General features: G+C 44.0%; 1 protein-coding gene across 1 annotated transcript in view; it reads left to right on the forward strand.

The window, feature by feature from the left end:
* Positions 1-22,881, forward strand: part of LOC149005959 (disease resistance protein RPV1-like) — a 35,619-nt gene that overhangs the window by 1,147 nt on the left and 11,591 nt on the right. The gene's annotated exons all lie outside the window — the stretch shown is intronic.

The following is a 22,881-nucleotide window of genomic DNA, read 5'->3' on the forward strand; positions in this document are numbered from 1 at the left end:
CTTGCTTCCCACTGGCTTGTTGAGGAGATTAGGACAAAACACGTCCCATCCGATGTTGACTTTTGATAGGCATCCTTGCAGACCTCGTAAAGATTGCCTAAATCCAATTGCTTCAAGCACAAGCAAGCTGCACTTTTGCCTTGGTTTTCCCCTTGTGAATCAAGTCAAGCCATCCAACGGCTATCATCCATCTTCTCCATGGAATCTTCTTCTGGTATAAAAAGGTCACTTATACCTTCTTCTGGTAAGTGTGACAAGCTAAGCCAAACTGGCTAGACTGAGACAAAAAAAAAGCCAAGTTAATTCTACATTAACTCCGGCACCTAACCAAGAGAACTTCACCTCTTTGGGCATTAACTCCTCCCTTCGAGGAATTATGTGATCCAAAATCTGATTTTACCATCGCAGGTGGCTTTCCGTCCACAAAGGGGGCTTGCTTTCACGAGTTTCCTTTGATCTATAGGTCTCAGGTTCGAGACACTTCTTGGTTGAACCGGGGCTGACAAATTTTGGAGCAACAAGAATAATTTGGATTTGATGCATCCAAAATCTGTTTAGCCCTTAGATCTCCCGAGAGTGACCTGCAAAATAAAGCGTCAGATGTGGCCTGACCGCTGGGATCGAGAGTCCACCTCCGAAGGCTAAGTCAGTTGATGAACTTAATCACAAACGGCTCTGCTAGAGCATAGAGCTAAGGAATGAATAACAAGAATACGATTCAGATAGTAAGCATTTGAGTGTTTTCGTCCTTTTTTCTCCTTTGTGGGTAGGTGATGTCTTATATAGAGTGTACCTTTGAATCTCCTTCATTGGATGTATTCGAGCCTTCTTTGGGTAGTCGTTGGATCTTAACAGATAGATCCGTTGGGTGATAGACTTCTACTAGTTTGACTAGTAGATGACTCCTAGGATAACCTGATTGTTATTTGGTGGTTATCCGTATAATATCGATGAGTGACAGCCGCCGGAAACTGCTAGCCATCATTAGGTTAATCAACCTACTTCGATAGTATCGGATTAGGGCGTGCTTGTGGCTGAGTTAGTTTTCTTCCTCAGTAAGCTACCTCCTGGACCCGGCTCGCTCAAAGCGAGTCGATTCCCTTCGTCCCGACCGGAGTCGAGGGTCGGACCAAGAAATAAACCAAGTTCGGTCATATTTTCTCCATATCACGAGCCCCCCAAGACCAAGCGTTCGGTCGATCCCGAGGTCTTGGTTTTTAACTGGGTTCTTCGTCGAACAAAAGTCTTGCATAATCCCCCAACCCATTAAACGTCATATCACATTTAATGCGGCTGTCCCGTTTTTTTCTCGAGCTTTGTGAGTATTCTCACTTTTTGTGGGGGTGACGCCACGCGTCTTCTGTAGCCAAAACTTTTGTTGCTCACGCAATCAAACGATGGTTTCTGAACGCCTGTTTTGGATTCGTGAGTTCAAACTTTCGAACCGTCTCCTAATCTCGATCGTTGATGCTAAATTCATCTCAATCGTACACGTCCTCGAACACTCGTGTGAGTGCTTAAAAGTGGTTCGTTGTCTTTGTAGGTTTCATTCTCCTTGTCTGGAGTTTTGAAACCTCTTCGTCTTCTTCACGCCTTCACGATCCTCTCGTTTTCAACCTTTCTGCCTCAGTGATTCAGTAAGTTTACTGACTCCTTCGCAAAGTTTACTTTCGTCTCTAGGTTTTTTTTTTTCTCTAGAAACCACAATCAGATTTTTCAATAATGGAGGACAATAGGGTTTCTTCTGAAATTTCCCCTGTGCTTAGCGCTTGTAAAGGCGATAGTGGTGATGAGGCCTTTGTTTCTATCTCCTCCGAGCAGTCGGATGGTGATAAGAAAACCCTAACTGCTCTTTGACGTGACTTCGCAGAAGTTAGCCTAACAGAGAAAAGTAGAAGAAAAAGCTGAGACTTCTTCTGTCCTTCCCAAGTCTGGACCATCCATGACTCCAAAGGTGACCGCCGAATCTTCTGGGCAGTCCAAACAACCTATTAGGTCAGCCGGTGGACCTGATTCTGTTGCTTCCTCCTATAACGAGGAAAATCTTCCTTTGGCCGTTAAAGTTTTTGACTTTCCTTCCTCGTACCATCTTGGGGCTCCTAATTCTGATGAGAGGGTTGATTCGATCCTTCCGGGCGGAGTTCGCTTTCCCTTCTTCAATACTTTGCTTCCTACCATTCTAAATCACTGGGATTTTTGTCCTGGAATGTTCCTTCCCAATAGCTGGCGTCTCATCATCGGCTTCTTGGGTTTATGCTTTGAACTGGGCATCACACCTTCTCTTCCTCTTTTTGTACATTTTCATGTTCTTTCTAAGCGCAACAAAGTTGAGCTTGACTGGACGGGCAGCATTCTTGCCAAAGGAACTTGCTCCTTCCAATCACAAAGGGTGGCGCAAACGGTATTTTTTCTGCCGAGCGCCCCAATCAGATCTGAACTTCCCGACCACCTGGAAGCAGTACATTTCATATTCTGAGGGTAACCGGGTCGTTCCATTATCCAAAGAAGACAGAGCTGCCGTCGGGAATATCAAGCCAATTCCATGGTATCAAGAGATACATGGATATGAGATGGAATACATACTCCATCCTTCAGTATTGGGGGTTGGCTCAACGTGAGCTTTCTAATTGCCACGTTTCACTTTCTTAAATATACTGCGAATTTTTTGAACTTTGTGACTTTCGTCTTTCTTTGTAGTGCCTCCAAATATGGATCTCGAGAGTCTTTGGGTGAGAGCTGCCAAGGTTGTTGTGTCTACAGAACAACGGTCTCCTCGAGCCTTGACTGCAGAACATGTAGCTTCTGTGCCACCTCCAAACCCTTCTTACAAGGGTATTAGAATTCTGAAGCCATGGTTGAGGCTTCGGGGAGAGGGAAAAAACCAATGGTGGAAGAGGTAGATTGTAACACCCCCCATATTTCTAACCCGAGATCCGTATTCCAGGTCCGAGAACCCGAAGGTCTAGTCGGGTGAACTTGTGGAGTATCCGGATTGAAGCCCATGATCCATACCCAGGACCCATGGATCTGGATCCTTTATCTGAAGAGCCTGCCTTGGCTGGAACTTGGAATTCTGGAAGTCAGGTGTTGTTCAGAGATGTCCGGAATGAAGGTAAGATCTCCCCCATCTCTTATTTAGGGCTAGGTTGGCCTTGGGTATCAAGCCCCTAGTAAAAGCACCCTTGTATGGCAAATTACATGGGGGCGGTTACTAGTGGCGGTCGCTCAACCTAAGCGACCGGCCCAAGTGACCGCCCGGTCTGTTTTCGGGGATTTTGCCCTATTTTGCCCCCTGACTTCTATAAAAGGCAACCTCCGTCTAATTAACGAATACTTTATTCGTGGTTGCTTATTTGGGAGGTTAGACGGCTGCGGGGAAGATCCGAAAGAGTCTCTGGAGTATTGACAGTGACTTGGAAGATTAGTTCTTTCCTTCTCTGACTCTCTGGCGTGAGGTATTGAATTAACCCTTTGTTCTTTACTCTCTTTTTCCGTTAAATTAGTTTTACCCTTTTTCCCTCGTCTTTGTGATTACCCCCTTGGATATTTTAACTCTCTTTTTTAATCTACTTGAGATGGAATAACCGTAAACGGAACCCTGTTTCCGTGAGATGGTTAATCCAATCAAGGGGAGGGTTATGGGTAATCTATTGATGGTAATGGTTAATTTTCTCTCACCCTTTTGGCTTAGGGAGTGTTTGATTCGAGACTTAGGTCAAGATTACTCGAAATCCGGATTGAAATTGAGTAATCAGAAGCCTGAGTTTCGGATTGAAACTCACTGTTTTTGGGGCGGTCACTAGTGGCGGTCGCTCAACCTAAGCGACCGGCACAAGCGACCGGCTGGTAAACAGTGACCAATTGGATTTTGGTTCTGATTCAAATTGATTCATGTGACTTATATATTCTAATAACCCTGTGTTTAGGTGTTTACTATTTAAAAGAAAAGTCTACTAATAGTTATTGGATTCCATTTTGCGGACATTTCAATTATATGCAAGTAAGGACAGTCTATCTTATCTATCTACATATACTTGAACATGTTAATCTGATAGTTGTTAGTCTTAATTTCTATTGTTATATGCTGCTGTAATTGTATTTAATTCTAATATACTACTGCTGTTTGCCTTGATTTCATAAGTACCTGGTGAATTGTGAATGTTATATGATTATGGTAATTGGTATATGGTTATGATAGTTGGGGTGTTCCTTTTGGAATATCTTGGCTGGTGATATCAGAAGGCTGTGGAATGGGACACATGCCTGTTGATACCTTCAGCACTATCATGATTAATTGATGACATTATTAGGATGAGTCTAGATTGCATGGCTAGGTACCCCACATGCTACTACCCTTTCGGTAGGGGGATTGAAACCGAGTGACCCGTGATGACAGTGATGTGACTTGGTGGTCCACTGTTAGTCATATAAATGGTAGGGTTGCATATGTTAGGGTTGGGCTCATGGATGTCCAAGGACCGGACCGGGTGTCGTGAGGAATCATGAGAGCATCCGCCCCAATAATATGTGGATGACCATAGGGTTAAGGAGTGGAGTCCAACAGAGGTAGCCAGTCCGTGAGGATTCTTACTCCTAGGTTGCGAAGGATACTGAACCGAGTTGGTTGGTGCCATAGGGGATATATCTGGACTTCATGTGGACATGTAACCATTATGACCTTGCATTGGATTAGAAACCCCGACATGCGCCAATACTCATTACCAATGGTCGAGGTGAGAGAGTGTGGACTTAACCCCTAACCATGGTTTGTGAGCCGGTGTGGACTTTCCCTTTTTCCCGGGGATCCCTACAGAGGTAACCAGTCCTTGCCGGATCGAGTGATGAGACTTACCCGAGAGGAGGGCTGGTGTTTATTCTTAAAGCATGTCAACTGTTAGAGACTTGCATAGTTAGAAATCATAGCATCATTCATATTTTTGCATTCATTCATATTACTGTTGTATCATGGCATTATTGGATGATGGATGAGATATATGATTGTTTCTCACTGAGTTCTTTAGAACTCATTCCTTTATTCTTTGTATGTTTATAGCCTGCACAGAAAAGGGATTTATATCTGAAGATGGGCTGGTTTCCTATGAAGGAACCATCCCGTATGAAGAAGATGTGGCACCGCCAGTGGGAGATGGAAATAGCATGTGCGGGAGTTCCTGCGGGTGCATGGAGTGCGCTTATCGCACCGGTTGATGGTCAGAGGCGAAAGGTGGTTAGGCAGTTCGCATAAAGACTGGAGAAGAATTGGAGGACCCCTTACCTTATTAAACTGGAGTCTAAGTTCATTGACTTAGAAAAACAAACATGAAAGAAACTGATATAAACACTTTTGAATTATTCCGCTGCCCTCATTTTTGTTTTATCCTTTATTCTTTATTTCTTTCCTTTGATATTGGAGTATTTTGGACTCCTGTAATTCATTTATTTCAGTTATTGAATATTCTTTGCTCTTGATTATCTTTATTTGTCTTAAATATTGTTGATAGACTAAAACCTTGGATCTTGTGACGGATCGCACCCACGGGTTGTCGGGCGGGTAACCGAGACCGACGGGTGGGGTGTGACAGAGTGGTATCAAAGCCAAGTTTTACGAAGTCAATAATAATTAATACAAGTGTTAGATGAGCAATCTGAGTCATAGATCCAGAAGTGACTCAAAAGAATTAGAGTGAATAATAGAACATCTTTCGTTAGAAACAAATTGAGAAAGTAAGTGGATCTTCTTTTGAATAACTTACAATAAGTCAAGTGAAATACATTCTCACATTGTAATTATCAAGAAAATGCATAAGTGACAATAATACAAGTGCAATAAACATAATTGTGTTTCATTAATAAGATAAAGCTTTACATAACTTGGAACGTACTTTACGCTTTACAAAATGTTAGGAAATGAACATGTGCTGAATAAAAACTACAATAAGCATATCTAAATCCTAAAGTCAGTACTGAATCAAAGTGAATCAAAACCTAAACCTATCTATTGCTGTGGTGGTGGTGGTGGAGCTAGTCTCATCTGGCAGAGTATGTCAAGGCACTCTGCTATCTAGCCCCTCATCTCTACCTGCCCTTGCTCGAACTGGTCCATCCGAGTGAACAGACCCCTAGCCCAAGGTGGTGCGACCTCCGAAGTATCCTGAGTCCCGGATGTGCCTCCTGTCTCGAACTAGGAAGGTGGTGGCGAGTCTGCATGATCCTCATCATCAGCCTCTACATCCATGTCCTCCTGCTCGGCTGGCATCTCTGGTGAGTTTGGTCCGCCCGTTAAGTGCATCTGAGCGACCAATCTGTGCCCTATCGTACCGCCATGCCCAACTGGGACAACCTCCTCTCCCTCGAAGTCGACCCCGAAGTGCTCAAAGATCCGTGTCAGAAGTCGCCCGTATCCAAGGTTTGCTCCCCCCGGATGTGTCACTCGGTAGATCATGGCATTTTGGATTATGTAAGCCAAGTCTATCTGGTAGCGGGTGTACACTGAAAAGGTCATCATAGCCTGCATGAGTGAAATCTCACTCTGATGACCTGCCTTAGGCAGCAAGTTCCGTGCTATGATCCTGGAGATGATCCTGCATGAGGGATACAGCTCGGTCACTGACTCGACCCCGCTGCACTCCTGTGGGCAAATGCTCGAGAAGACGAGAGCTCTCTCCTCCCAATGAATGACATCGTCTGACTCAGCCCCCGGCTCGAACCATCTCCTGTCGCCGTGGATGTATGGCACGTCTAGGATGTGAGCCAGCTCCTCTGTGGTGAAGCGTATGTCTATAGTCTTCACCCGACTCTCTATCACTAGCCTAGTGTCGTGCTCTCCATCCATCTCTCTGTGGAAGGTCAGGTTGCTGTAGAATAACCTGACTAGCTTGGGATAGGCATCCTCGTTCAAAAACAAGGTACTTCTCCAACCCACAGCCTCAAATCTACTCTCGATCTGGAACTGTGCTACCTCTGAAGTCACTACTGGTCGACCATGCTCGATCGTACGATGACTGAAGTGGCCAAAGTATAGCTCCTGTGCCTCCAGTGATCTAAAGTAGTCTGGATGGATTGGGTCATGTGCGTCACCTCTACCTCGACCACGACCTCGGCCGCGAATGGGTACTCTCCTACCTCCGCGGGCAGCCATCTAGTGAGAAAATCTGTTTTTAGGCGAAAAAGATGCAAAATGAGAAGCCATGAGATGTCTAATAATTACCTATTTGTGTAAAAATGCATAGTGAACAGTAGATCTATGCCTAGACATGTTATGTGAAGTAAAAGAAACATTTTTGCACAAAAGAAAACCTAAAAATAGTTACACATTGTAGTTCTATCATGCAAACCATAGAAATGAAGGGTTTCATGAGAAGATTACATGTGTAGCGTGTATGCGTCGCGTGGGAAGTAGATCCGAAGCCAACGGAGTCTCCAAAATACTTTCCTAACCCTTTGCACGAAATCCCCAGAGCCCAAAATGAGTTTGGAACAAAGTAGAAATGAAATGAGACCCAAAAACCGTATTTGAAACGTTGCTGTCGCGCGTATTTTGGGGCGGTCGCTACTGGCGGTCGATTGATTTGAGCGACCGGCTCAAGCGACCGGTCCAATTGCTGTTGCATAGAATTTTGGATTTTGGCTCTGTTTTGTTGATTTTTGGAATTTGTGCTTGTTGCTTCTTCTGTTTGTGAATGTTGGCCATGTTGTGGAGTTATTTTGACTTGTGAAATCTTTTCCGGACTTGATCATTGATTGTTGCTAATCTCTGGAATTCTTTCGCAGAATGGTTCAATTAAGGAATCGTGCTGTTAATGGTCAAGATGAAGAAGAAAGTGGTGGGAATCAGAACCGTGTTGAGATACCTACAGTAAACACTGGAACTGAGCCTCCCCGAGTTGAAATTCCTTCCACTGGTGGAAATCCTCCGCTGGCACCGCAAGTAGTCTCTATTCAGGATGTGATGAACATTCTGGGAAATATGATGCATCAGCAGCAGAATCAGTTTACTACTATGATGCAAGGTTTTGCGGCTACTCGCAGAATGCCCGGCAGCTCTTAATCCTAATGGAGCTGGTACTTCAGCAGCTGGTACTTTTGTGGACGGTTTTGCCCCTGGTCCGCATGTAAGGTTGATGGAGCATTTCTTGAAGCTTCAGATCCTTGCTTTTACTGGTATTTCGTCGGATGCATTGTTCCCTAACAAGTGGATCCGAGAGATGGAGAAAGCTTTTCGCAACCTCCGTTGCAATGAAGCTCAGAAGATTCTTTGTGCAGAATAGAGACTGCAGCATGAAGCTGATGCGTGGTGGAATGCTACCAGACCTATTTTGGAAGCTTCGCACCCGGTTCTTACTTGGGAAATTTTCAAGGATGCATTTTGCAAGAATTACTTTCCTGAGTCTGTGAGAAATGCTAAGGAAGCTGAGTTCATGGCACTCACGCAAGGACCCAGTACTGTTCTGGAATACCAGAAGAAGTTTGAAGAATTGTTCTATTTTGCCCCTGATGCTTTCAAAGGTGATCGTGAGAAGGCAAAGAAGTTCTTCAAAGGTTTGAGGCCGTCACTGAAGACTTACCTGGCAATTCATCCTATTGTGGATTATGTTGAGATGGTGTAGAATGCGAAGAAGGTAGAAGATAATGAGAGAGAGAATTATCTGCTCCAGCGTTCTGTTTCGAACAGGAATCATTTGGGTGACCGTAACCGGAGATTCTCTAGGCCTGCTCCTTATACTTCCCCTTCGTTTCAGCCTAAAGGAGCTAGTTCCAGTTTCAGCTCTGCTTCGAGCTATGGTTCTAGTGGTGCACCGGTGCGTCCTGTTGCAGGTAGTCAGGGTATTGGACCGATCTATGCTAACCCTCGTCCAGTGGTTAATAACCAGAGGCCTGCATATCCTTCTTCAGCAGCTCCTGTGAGTGGTAGGGATTTGATCTGCTTTAACTGTGGGAAGCAAGGTCATTATTCTCGTAATTGCACTCAGAAGCCGAATTCTCAGGTGTCAGCTTTGAAGCCTGTTTCGAGTGTTCCCTCTGGTAAAGTGTTCAATGTTGTTGGTTCTGAATCTGAGACAGATCACGATGTTGTGACAGGTATTATTTCAGTATCATCTACCTCTGCTTTCGTATTATTTGATACTGGTGCATCGCATTCATTCATAGCATCTTCATTTGTGAGTCGTATTCCTGTTACACTTGCGAAGTTGGAAAGAGGACTAGTAATTAGTACTCCAACCAGATCTGTTGTTAGATTAGATGAAGTGGTTAAATCTTGTCCCGTGGTTATTGCTGGTAGAACCCTTGAAGCCCGTTTGATCAAGTTGGACATGTCTGATTTTGATGTGATATTTGGAATGGATTGGTTATCTAAGTATGGTGCAGTTATCCTTTGTTCGGAAAGGAAGGTACTGTTTCATCCTATGAATGATAGTCCGTTTGAGTATCAAAGTAGTTAAGAGAAGTTGAGCAAGAAGATAGTGGCTGCGACTGTGAAAGTCAGGCAGTGGACTAAGAATGTTGGACTTCTTTCCTCTTCTGTGGATGTCTCGGAAGGTGTGAAACGGTTGTCTGATATCGAAGTTGTCAGGGACTTTAACTGATTCTGAAGTTTTCCCTGATGATTTGTCTGGTTTGCCTCCAGAGAGGGAGTTAGAGTTTTCAATTGATCTAATTCCTGGAGCAGCTCCGTGTCGTCAAAGCTCCGTATCGGATGGCTCCGACGGAGTTGAAGGAACTTGAGACTCGGTTAAATGATTTGTCAAGCAAAGGGTTTATCCAACCCAGTGTTTCGCCGTGGGGAGCCCCGGTGTTGTTTGTGAAGAAGAAGGACGGTAGTATGCGAATGTGCATAGACTATCGGGAATTGAACAAGTTGACGATTAAAAATAAATATCCTCTCCCTAGGATCGACGACTTGTTTGATCAGTTGAAAGGTGCCTCTGTGTTCTCGAAGATCGATCTGAGATCTGGGTATCATCAGTTAAGAGTAAAGTCCAGTGATGTGTGCAGGACTGCATTTAGGACTAGATATGGGCATTATGAATTCCGAGTTATGCCTTTTGGTCTTACTAATGCACCGGCAGCGTTCATGGATCTGATGAACCAAGTATTTCAGGATGTCTTAGATAAATTTATCATTGTATTTATTGATGACATTCTGATCTATTCAAAGAGCGAAGAAGAACATGTTGGGCATCTGAGTTTTGCTTTGCAGCGTTTGAGAGAGAAGAAGTTGTTTGCCAAGTTCAGCAAATGTGACTTTTGGTTACCTAAAGTTATGTTCTTAGGTCACATTGTTTCTGCTGACGGAATTAAAGTTGATCCTGCAAAGGTTCAAGCTGTGGCTGATTGGGACCGACCTAAGTCAGTCACGGAGATTCGAAGTTTTCTTGGTATGGCGGGTTATTATAGGCGCTTCATTGAGAATTTCTCCAGAATCTCAGCACCTATGACAAAGCTTACCAGAAAAGGAGTCAAGTTTGAGTGGAAGGAAGCCTGTGAAGAGAGTTTCCAAGAACTCAAGAAAAGGTTAACTAACACTCCTGTGTTGACGATACCAGATGACTCTGGAGGTTTGACAATGTATACCGATGCCTCTAAAGTTGGTTTGGGTTGCGTTTTGATGCGGCATGGGAAGGTGGTAGCTTATGCTTCTAGGCAGTTGAAGAACTACGAGCATAATTATCCTACTCATGACTTGGAATTGGCAGTTGTGGTTTTTGCTCTAAAGATTTGGCGTCACTATCTTTATGGTGAAAAGATATCGATTTTCACTGACCACAAGAGTCTCAAGTATTTCTTTACTCAGAAGGAGTTGAATATGAGACAGAGAAGATGGCTAGAACTGGTGAAGGACTATGATTGTGATATTCAGTATCATCCAGGAAAAGCTAATGTGGTTGCTGATGCCTTAAGTAGAAGGAGTAATCGAGGAAGTGTGGTTCTGACGTGTCTCAATAAGCCCTTATTGTTCTCCATTGTAAGATTTGGACTTAAGATTTTGTCAGAAAGTTCTGGTGCTATTTTGGCAGCGGTATCAGTTCGACCGAGTTTGAGGGACCGAATTGTTGCTCTACAATCGACTGATCCAGAATTGAAGAAGAAGATTGACTTGATCACTTCAAAGACTAAGGACGTGGAAGATTTCTCCCTAGCCTTTGATGGTGCTCTTGTTTTTAGAGGAAGAGTTTGTGTTCCTGTTGTGGAAGACCTCAGAAGCGAAATCTTGACTGATGCTCATTAGTCCATCTTTACTATTCATCCCGGAAGCGTGAAGATGTACCATGATATGAAAGGGTATTTTTGGTGGTCTGGCATGAAGAACGATGTGGAAGATTTCATTGCTAAGTGTGGGACTTGTCAACGTGTGAAAGCTGTCCGGCAGCCTTCGTCTGGCCTTCTGCAACCTCTTCGAGTACCTAGTTGGAAGTGGGAAGACATTGCTATGGATTTTGTCACTGGTCTGCCCCGATCTGGAAAAGGGAATGACTCGGTGTGGGTGGTAGTGGACCGATTAACCAAATCGGCACACTTCATTTCAATGAAGATCACCTATTCTATGGATAAGTTGGCCCGACTCTATGTTGATAATGTGGTGAGACTGCATGGTGTTCCGGTTCGTATTGTGTTAGATAGAGACCCGAGGTTTACGTCGCGTTTCTGGAATAGTCTGCAGAAAGCTCTGGGTACTCAGCTGAATTTGAGTACTGCTCATCATCCTCAGACCGATGGTCAATCGGAAAGGACCATACAGATCTTGGAAGATATGCTTAGAGCGTGTGTCATAGATATGAGTGGTAACTGGGATGACCACCTAGCCTTGGTGGAGTTTGCTTATAATAACAGTTATCAGTCTACTATTGAAATGGCCCCGTTTAAAGCCCTGTATGGAAAGACTTGTAGAACTCCTCTGTATTGGGATGAAGTTGGGGAAAGGCATGTTCTTGGCCCTGATCTAATCGAAACCACCAGCACCATGGTGGATATGATTAGAGAAAGGATCAAAACTGCTCAGTCTCGACAGAAGTCCTATGCGGATAAAAGAAGGTCTGACCTTGAGTTTCAAGTTGGTGAGCGTGCGTTTTTGAAAGTTTCGCCGATGAAAGGAGTCATGCGTTTCAATGTTAAAGGAAAGCTCAGCCCTAGGTATATTGGTCCCTTTGACATTATTGAAAAGGTTGGACCAGTAGCTTATCGGTTGGCTCTGCCCCGTCTCTTGCTGGTGTGCATGATGTATTCCATGTATCTATGCTAAGGCAATGCTTGACAAGTGCAGAGCAGTTGCTCCAGCATGAACCGGAAGGTTTAAGTGCGGATTTGACGTATGATGAAGAACCGGCTGAGATTTTGGATCGGAAGGACAAGCAGTTGAGAAATCGGACTATACCTTTGGTGAAGATCAGATGGAAGAATCACTCTTTTGAGGAAGCATCTTGGGAGAAAGAAGATGAGATGCGGTCCAAGTATCCTCACCTTTTTGGACCTTCAGGTACGTTGTAATTTCGGGGACGAAATTTCTTCTAAGGAGGGAGGAATGTAACACCCCCCATATTTCTAACCCGAGATCCGTATTCCAGGTCCGAGAACCCGAAGGTCTAGTCGGGTGAACTTGTGGAGTATCCGGATTGAAGCCCATGATCCATACCCAGGACCCATGGATCTGGATCCTTTATCTGAAGAGCCTGCCTTGGCTGGAACTTGGAATTCTGGAAGTCAGGTGTTGTTCAGAGATGTCCGGAATGAAGGTAAGATCTCCCCCATCTCTTATTTAGGGCTAGGTTGGCCTTGGGTATCAAGCCCCTAGTAAAAGCACCCTTGTATGGCAAATTACATGGGGGCGGTTACTAGTGGCGGTCGCTCAACCTAAGCAACCGGCCCTAAGCGACCGCCCGGTCTGTTTTCGGGGATTTTGCCCTATTTTGCTCCCTGACTTCTATAAAAGGCAACCTCCGTCTAATTAACGAATACTTTATTCGTGGTTGCTTATTTGGGAGGTTAGACGGCTGCGGGGAAGATCCGAAAGAGTCTCTGGAGTATTGACAGTGACTTGGAAGATCAGTTCTTTCCTTCTCTGACTCTCTGGCGTGAGGTATTGAATTAACCCTTCGTTCTTTACTCTCTTTTTCCGTTAAATTAGTTTTACCCTTTTTCCCTCGTCTTTGTGATTACCCCCTTGGATATTTTAACTCTCTTTTTTAATCTACTTGAGATGGAATAACCGTAAACGGAACCCCGTTTTCCGTGAGATGGTTAATCCAATCAAGGGAGGGTTATGGGTAATCTATTGATGGTAATGGTTAATTTTCTCTCACCCTTTTGGCTTAGGGAGTGTTTGATTCGAGACTTAGGTCACGATTACTCAAAATCCGGATTGAAATTGAGTAATCAGAAGCCTGAGTTTCGGATTGAAACTCACTGTTTTTGGGGCGGTCACTAGTGGCGGTCGCTCAACCTAAGCGACCGGCTGGTAAACAGTGACCAATTGGATTTTGGTTCTGATTCAAATTGATTCATGTGACTTATATATTCTAATAACCCTGTGTTTAGGTGTTTACTATTTAAAAGAAAAGTCTACTAATAGTTATTGGATTCCATTTTGCGGACATTTCAATTATATGCAAGTAAGGACGATCTATCTTATCTATCTACATATACTTGAACATGTTAATCTGATAGTTGTTAGTCTTAATTTCTATTGTTATATGCTGCTGTAATTGTATTTAATTCTAATATACTACTGTTGTTTGCCTTGATTTCATAATTACCTGGTGAATTGTGAATGTTATATGATTATGGTAATTGGTATATGGTTATGATAGTTGGGGTGTTCCTTTTGGAATATCTTGGCTGGTGATATCAGAAGGCTGTGGAATGGGACACATGCCTGTTGATACCTTCAGCACTATCATGATTAATTGATGACATTATTAGGATGAGTCTAGATTGCATGGCTAGGTACCCCACATGCTACTACCCTTTCGGTAGGGGGATTGAAACCGAGTGACCCGTGATGACAGTGATGTGACTTGGTGGTCCATTGTTAGTCATATAAATGGTAGGGTTGCATATGTTAGGGTTGGGCTCATGGATGTCCAAGGACCGGACCGGGTGTCGTGAGGAATCATGAGAGCATCCGCCCCAATAATATGTGGATGACCATAGGGTTAAGGAGTGGAGTCCAACAGAGGTAGCCAGTCCGTGAGGATTCTTACTCCTAGGTTGCGAAGGATACTGAACCGAGTTGGTTGGTGCCATAGGGGATGTATCTGGACTTCATGTAGACATGTAACCATTATGACCTTGCATTGGATTAGAAACCCCGACATGCGCTAGTACTCATTACCAATGGTCGAGGTGAGAGAGTGTGGACTTAACCCCTAACCATGGTTTGTGAGCCAGGTGTGGACTTTCCCTTTTTCCTGGGATCCCTACAGAGGTAACCAGTCCTTGCCGGATCAGAGTGATGAGACTTACCCAGAGGAGGGCTGGTGTTTATTCTTAAAGCATGTCAACTGTTAGAGACTTGCATAGTTAGAAATCATAGCATCATTCATATTTTTGCATTCATTCATATTACTGTTGTATCATGGCATTATTGGATGATGGATGAGATATATGATTGTTTCTTACTGAGTTCTTTAGAACTCATTCCTTTATTCTTTGTATGTTTATAGCCTGCACAGAAAAGGGATTTATATCTGAAGATGGGCTGGTTTCCTATGAAGGAACCATCCCGTATGAAGAAGATGTGGCACCGCCAATGGGAGATGGAAATAGCATGTGCGGGAGTTCCTGCGGGTGCATGGAGTGCGCTTATCGCACCGGTTGATGGTTAGAGGAGAAAGGTGGTCAGACAGTTCGCACAAAGACTGGAGAAGAATTGGAGGACCCCTTACCTTATTAAACTGGAGTCTAAGTTCATTGACTTAGAAAAACAAACTGGAAAGAAACTGATATAAACACTTTTGAATTATTTTGCTGCCCTCATTTTTGTTTTATCCTTTATTCTTTATTTCTTTCCTTTGATATTGGAGTATTTTGGACTCCTGTAATTCATTTATTTCAGTTATTGAATATTCTTTGCTCTTGATTATCTTTATTTGTCTTAAATATTGTTGATAGACTAAAACCTTGGATCTTGTGACGGATCGCACCCACGGGTTGTCGGGCGGGTAACCAAGACCGACGGGTGGGGTGTGACATAGACATCTCTTCTCCCATTCGAACCAAAAGGAAGCACTCTCAGCCGATGCTTCCACCCCGAAGAAATCTAAGAAGAATAAAGATTCTAAGGAGATCTTTGTTCCTCTATGGATTCCCCCCCCCCCCCCCCCCCCCCCCCCCCCCCCCCCCCCCCCCCCCCCCCCCCCCCCCCCCCCCCCCCCCCCCCCCCCCCCCCCCCCCCCCCCCCCCCCCCCCCGCCCCCCCCCCCTCCTTCGTCATTCCACAAGGTATTATTTTTCTTAAGCTTTTGCTACTTGCTTTGTAATCTTTCCTGAAATTTTCTGATAATCTCCCTGGCCCTCCAGGAATGCTGTGTTGAGCTTCTATCAACACATGGAGGCATTGAGCCGAGTTGGTCGTAATGGCTCCTTACTGCAGACCTGTGAAGAGAATTTGGCGAAGGCCAATTCTGAAGTGGACCGGCTGAAGAAAGCAGCCGAAGAGTTGAAGGAGAAGCACAATGAGGAGATGACTTCCTTGAGGAAAGAACTTGACTCATCAACTATTCTCGCTATCGCTGCTGAACGTGAAGCCAAAAAACATAAAAATGAGGCTATCGCATTTGGTGAGAGCCTTGAGTTTAAGGCCCTGGAGAACGAACTCCTGTTGAAGATGGCAGTTCCTAGCAAGCCCGAACATCTTAGACCAGATCTTCGGGGGGACTGCATTCAAAAGTATCTGAATAGCGTTCCCTTTAATAACTTGTTGGGCTCCTTCAACCTTCAAGCTTACCGAGCGGGGCAAAATGATGTCCGGGAAAAGATCCTTGAATTTAATCCTTCTTTAGACACAACTCCCTTTCGGGAGGTGTGTCACAAGGAAATCTTTGGGAAGCTTAAGCTGCCTTTCCCTGACTGGGTTTTGGAAGAGGAAGATCCCATTCCAGCGGACCCAAACATCGTGGAGTATCTTGCTGATTCGCCGCCCCTTCCCGAAGAACCTCTAAAGCCTGCTCCGGAGAAAGATCCTTTGCCCAACAATGAGGAAGAACAATAGCCATCTCTATGAATTCTTTTTTTTATGTAAGGGTTGGCCCTCTACGATTTTAATGAAATAGAAATTTGTCTTCTTTTTCTCGAACTCTTCCAATGATTGCCTTAATACTTCCTCATATTATATCCAAGGAATTATTTATTCCCAAGAGATATTTAAGAATAATATATAAATGATATAGGTTATCACGTAGATTAACTTGTACCTTAACTGGATATATCGTTTGGGACATTAGTGAGATATGTTCGGTCAATTTGATTCTTCTGAACCTTTTGTGCTCTGAACTTTTATCTCCCAACTGCTCCTTCATTTATGACGAAACCCAAACGTTTCCTTGTATTCGTATACCAATTGCCTTTCCCAAGGAATTGGAAATACTTTATTATTTAATACTAGTGCGACAGTTGATATTTGACAGTATCCTCGTATCAGGTGCACATCGTTCCACGTGGAAACCTAGTTCAACGTTCAAGTTTCGAATTTGAAGCGCCGTTATCCCCTGACCGTTGATCCTGCATATCCAGGAATTGGAAGCGTCTTTTCCATCCTGTCCCTTGATTAACTTGGGCCTTCAACTGTCACATCTCTCCTTGAGGCTATTTAAGCTCCTTCAGGGTACTTCATCCTTATCTCGCTATCTGCAAGTTACTTCTGTCTGATAGATTTGCAAAGCAATATCCTGTCTTCCTTTGCCTGAAGAGACCGTTCGGTCTTCTAAGGAGGACGTGTGGCTCTCTCCGTCGTTGCTTGTGCTGTTGACATCCTTGCTGAAGAGACCGTTCGGTCTTCCATGATGAAGACCCTTCGGACATCTCAGGAAGATGTGGTCCCTGCAGGCGCCGCTCCTATTTCCAACTCTAGTGCTTGTTTGGCATCCTCCTCCACTCCTTCCTTGGAGCCGGAGGATTTTGCCACTAGGAAGCGCCCTCGGTTGGACGATGATGCGTTCCAGCCTTCTGGGTTGCTGAAAAGGTCTAACTTGGTGACAGGCGATTTTGATAAGGCACTAAAATGGTGCACTGCTGTTCAAATGCCTGCCAAGAGCAAAGCCCTCTCCACGATCCCAGATGTGGATTTTACAAAATCATTGGTGATGTAAGTTTTTCTTCATTACCTTTCGTTCTGAAGATTTTTCTTTTGCTCTTGACTAACTCCGAAGTTGTTGCAGGAGTCCCACTGGTAACTTCCACAATCAAGTGGAAGTAGCCTTTAGACTCAGTGACCGAGTGATGAAGTTTCCAGGCTTCGGGAAGAATCCAAAGCCAAGGATTCTGAGATTGCTCGTCTTGGAAACCAAGCTTGGGAGATTGCCCGAGAGAAGTATTCCGAGAACGAGCGTCTTCGTTCGGATTTGGATGATGCCAGGGAGAAGATCCGTCGATTGGAGCGGGAAGTAGGAAAGCTTTCAGCTGGGGCAAAAGGGTCTGAAGTTGTGTCAACGTCCCAAAGGCAAGTTGTTATCCCCTTGCCCGAGTCCCTTTCAACAGATGTTCGCAGGGCTTGCATCTTCAAATATTTGCACAGTAAGCCTTTTGTTGACATGCTGAACGCTTATAACTTGCAAGGCAAACCGGACGGTGAGAACGAGGTATGGGAATTGATACTAAAGAGAAATCCTTATTTCAACACGACTCCCCACCGCAAAAATTGTCATCCTGAAGTGTTTGCAAAGCTGAGACTTCCTCTTCCTGCTTGGATGAAGGATGCAACAGACCTTCCACCTCCAGATCCGGATATCATGCATCATCTTGACGATTCTCCTCCCTATTCTCCTCTCAAAGGATTCAGCTATGAAGAGCTTGCCTTGAATGCAGGTTTGATCAAAGATCAAACTTCTCCGGTCAAGTTGGATAAAGATTATGGAATTGCAGAGGATTTTGTACTTGCAGAATGCTTCGCAATCCCTGAGGGAGACAAACAAATGATAACATATGTTTTCCCGACTTTGTTGTTGTTGTTCTTCTTCTTCCTGAATCTGTGTTGCTTCTGACAAAGCTGCTTCGATCTTGTTTAACTTCTTAATGATCACTAATGATGACTTTCTTTTTTGACCGAACGAAGATTGTATCCCAACACTTGTTATCTCATATGTATGTTTGATGTAAAGGTTGGCCCCTTCTAGTCATTTAAAGAAATAAAGAATTAACTTCATCTTTGAACTTTGTCAGTCACTTGAGTCTTTGTTGCAGTAGGTTTTAGTTGTTTCAAAACAATGCCTTTACTTAGAGATTTCCAGAGAAATTCAATAAGTCTGAGAAGGAACTCACTCGGGTTTTAAACCGATGTCTTTACTTAAGAATTTCCGGAGAAATTCAATAAGTCCGAGAAGGAACTCACTCGGGTTTTAAACCGATGCCTTGTAGAAGGAACTCACTCGGGTTTTAAACCGATGCCTTTACTTAAGAATTTCCGAAGAAATTCAATAAGTCTGAGAAGGAACTCACTCGGGTTTTAAACCGACGTCTTTACTTAAGAATTTTCGGAGAAATTCAATAAGTTTGAGAAGGAACTCACTCGGGTTTTAAACCGATGCCTTGTAGAAGGAACTCACTCGGGTTTTAAACCGATGCCTTTACTTAAGAATTTTCGGAGAAATTCAATAAGTCTAAGAAGGAACTCACTCGGGTTTTAAACCGATGCCTTTACTTAAGAATTTCCGGAGAAATTCAATAAGTCTGAAGGAACTCACTCGGGTTTTAAACCGATGCCTTTTGACTTTGTCGGTGGATTTGATCTTGAGTGTTGTATGATGCCCCCCAATCAAAAGACAGGTATGTTGAAAACGATAATTGTATTGATTGAGTTGAAATTTGTTACATCATGAATGAAAATGATAATCTTCTCAAGGATAATATTTCTTCAATTACCCCCTCCGCTCATGACACTCTAGTCTGGCTCCCCTCTACTACAAAATCCTTTACCTCGGCTTCTGCTTGGAACCTGGTTCGTTCCCCTTCCCCTTCCCCCCCTTGGCCTTCCCTTGTCTGGTTCCCTGGACACATTCCCCGGCATGCCCTAACCCTTTGGAGAGCCCTAAACCTCGCCCTCCCAACCCAGGCCTTCCTTATCTCCCGCCATATCCCTGCGAACCCAAACTGTACCCTTTGCTGGACCGGTACCGAGGACATTGAGCATTTATTTTTCTCTTGCCCCTTCTCCAGTTCTCTCTGGAGAAAAGCCCTTGCTTTCATCTGGCCTCGTTCCCGCCGCTCATTTGGGTTTGATCGTGATTGGGTTTGGATTTTGAGTAATTTCTCAAGCTCCTCTATTTGTGATCGGGTTGGTAAGCTTGTCTATGGTGCTATGATCCATCATCTCTGGTGGGAGCGGAATCTAAGGCGTTGGACTTCTAAATCCCGCTCTCTTGATTCGATTTGGAGCGCAATTTATTTTGATGTATCGGCTAGACTCATCAGCATTCCCCATCCCCCGGTTGTTGACTCCCCAAGGAACAGGCTCATTGTTGTCTCCTGGGGCCTCAACTCCCAAATCATCCCTTCTCCCTGAATCCTTTTGTTTGGTTTCTTCTTGTAATTCGCTGTTCTCTTAATATCATTATTTATTCATCCAAAAAAAAAAAATTCTTCAGATGCCTAGCATTCCACGAACGATCCAACTCTTTCTGGGTTGTCATGTTCTTTAGCTTGTAAGCTCCCAAACCGACCGGTTTAATAACCATATATGGTCCTTCCTATGAAGGGTCCAATTTCCTTTGATGGCGTGGATCTGAAGCTAAGGTATTTCTCAATACCAAGTCTCCTGCTATGTATCGACGATTCCTCACTCGGGAATTATAATGTGACGCTACCCTTTGTTGATAATGTTGAGTTCGTGCTATTGCTTTTGCACGAACTTCATCCAACAAATCAAGGCTATCTAGCAGTCCTTGCTCGTTCGCCTTTTCTTCGAACTCTTTTTCCTGTAGTGTTCCAGCCATTACCTCGACAGGTGCCAACGCTTCAGATCCATAAGCCAACTTAAAAGGAGTTTCCCCTGTGGGTGTTCGAACCGTAGTTCGGTAGGCCCACAGTACATTCTGCAATTCTTCGACCCACAAGGCTTTATCAGCTTTGAGTCTTCTCTTTATTCCCTTCAGTAACGTCCGGTTTGTAACCTCTACTTGACCATTGCTTTGGGGGTATGCCACTGATGACATACGATGCTCGATCAAGTAAGTTCCGCAAAATTGTTCAAATTGTGGACAGTCGAATTGAGTGCCATGATCTGTCATGATTATTTTTGGCATCCCAAACCGATATATGATTGACTCGAGCACGAACTTCTCCACCTTTCTTTCTGTGATGGTTGCCAAGGCACTAGCCTCGACCCATTTGGTGAAGTAATTGACTGCTACTATGAGATTTTCTCTTCCGCCTGACGCCTTGGTGAATTTTCCCATGATGTCAATTCCCCACATCGCAAAAGGGATGGGATCTAGAATAGAAGTCATGGTTTCAGCTGGGCGTTTAGATATTGTAGCATGGGTTTGACAATTGCTACACCGACGAACATATTCCATGGCAGCTGCTTGGAGCTTAGACCAATATAACCCGAGCCTCAAGATTTTGTGTGCCAGGGCCCGACCGCCATGTGAGCACCACAAATTCCTTCATGCACCTTTGCCAGAGCTGTTTCCGATCCTTCGGGACCCAAACATCTCAAAAGGGGTCCGGAGTAAGATCTTTTGTATAGCCTCCCATTTTGCATGATGAATCGTGCGGATCGCACCTTGATTAATCTTGCTTCTTTCGGATCCTCTGGCAGTTTATCATCTCTTAGATATTCTACTATCGGATCGCATCCAATAACGCTCCGCTTCAATATAGGAAATTTCTTTTTTTTGATAACTTGGGAATGTTATCTCTTCTATGTAGACCGAAGGGTCTAAATTTTTTTCTTTGGCATTGGCTAATTTGGATAGCTCATCTGCCACTGTATTTTCTTTTCTTGGGATCTGACATATTTTTAGATTCCTGAATTCTTTCTGCAATACTTGCACAATTTCTTGATATTTCTGCAATCGGGGTTCCTTAACACCATACTCCCCCTGTACTTGATTGACAATAAGCTGTGAGTCACTATAAATAATCACATCTGCTATTGCCAATGCTTTTGACAATCAAAGTCCAGCTATTAGGGCTTCGTACTCTACCTCATTGTTACTTGCTTCGAATGTAAATCTCAATGCATATCAAATAATAAATCCTGCCGGGCTCTTCAGGAGAATTCCAGCCCCCGCTCCTTGCTTGTTATTCGAACCATCCACATACACCTCCCACACGGTCAGGATAGTGGGTTCGGAAATTTCCTCCATTGGTGCAGTAGTCTTTACTACAAAATCGGCCAATGCTTGGGCTTTGATTGTCGTTCGCAGCTTAAAGCTTACTTGGAACTCACTGAGTTCAACCGACCAAGCCACCATTCTTCCAGACAAATCAGGTTTACAAAGAACTTTACAAAGGGGAAAAGTAGTAAATACTTCGATTGGATGAGCCTGAAAGTACGGCCGTAGTTTTCTAGCTGCAATCATAAAAGCTAGAGTCTGCTTCCCGATCTGTGAATACCGTGTCTCCGCATCATTTAGTACGTGGCTGACATAATAGACTGGTCACTGTTTCTTGTCTTTTTCCCGAACGAGTACCGCGTTGACTGCCGAAGGGGATGTTGCTAAATATAGTTGTAAGATTTCTCCCTTCTCGGTTCGAGACAATAACGGTGGTCTTCCCAGCGTCTCCTTCAGGTCTTCGAATGCTTTCTGACATTCCTCAGTCCACTTTGCCTCCTTGTTACCCCTCAAATCTTTGAGTGCTTTGAAAAAAGGTAGGCACTTTTCTCCCGACTGTGAAATGAAACGATTCAACGCGGCTACTCTCCCCGTTAAGCATTGCACATCCCGAACAGTTTTGGGGGCTTCCATATCAATTAAAGCTTGTATTTTGGCTGGGTTAGCCTCAATACCTCTTTGGGATACCATGAAGCCCAAGAATTTTCCTGACGAAACTCCGAAGGCACACTTCTCCTGATTCAGCTTCATTTGATATTTTCGCAGTACTAAAAATACCTCTGTTAAATCTTCAATATGTTTCGTCCTCGCAGTGCTCTTTACCAACATATCGTCAACATAGGCTTCCACATTGTTCCCGATCAACTCTTTGAAGATTTTGTTGACGACCCTCTGATAAGTAGCCCCTACATTCTTCAGGCCAAATGGCATGACTTTATAATAGAAGCTCTCACGATCAATCATGAAAGCCGTAAACTTTTTGTCCTCCTTGTTCATGAGGATCTGGTTGTATCTTGAGTATGCATCCATGAAACTCAATGTTTCATATCCTGCTGTTGCATCTATCAACAAATCAATCCTGGGCAACGGGTAACAATCTTTAGGGCAGGCCTTATTGAGATCTGTGTAATCTGTACACATCCTCCACTTCCCATGTGCCTTTTTTACCATTACCACGTTGGCCAACCAGATTGGGCATTCAATTGGTTCAATGAAACTAGAGTTCTTCAATTTTTCAACTTCACCCCGAACGGCTTCGTATTTTTCCATGGAGAAATTTCTCCTCTTCTGAATAATTGGTTTCACCTTTGGATCTATCCAAAGTTTGTGCTCTGCAACTTGCCGATCAATTCCAGGCATATCATCCGCAGACCACGCGAACACGTCACTATTTTGTT

This window comes from Hakea prostrata, chromosome 9, assembly GCF_041222555.1.
Source record: "Hakea prostrata isolate BN-2017 chromosome 9, UWA_Hpros_2, whole genome shotgun sequence".
Taxonomy (NCBI): Eukaryota; Viridiplantae; Streptophyta; class Magnoliopsida; order Proteales; family Proteaceae; genus Hakea; species Hakea prostrata.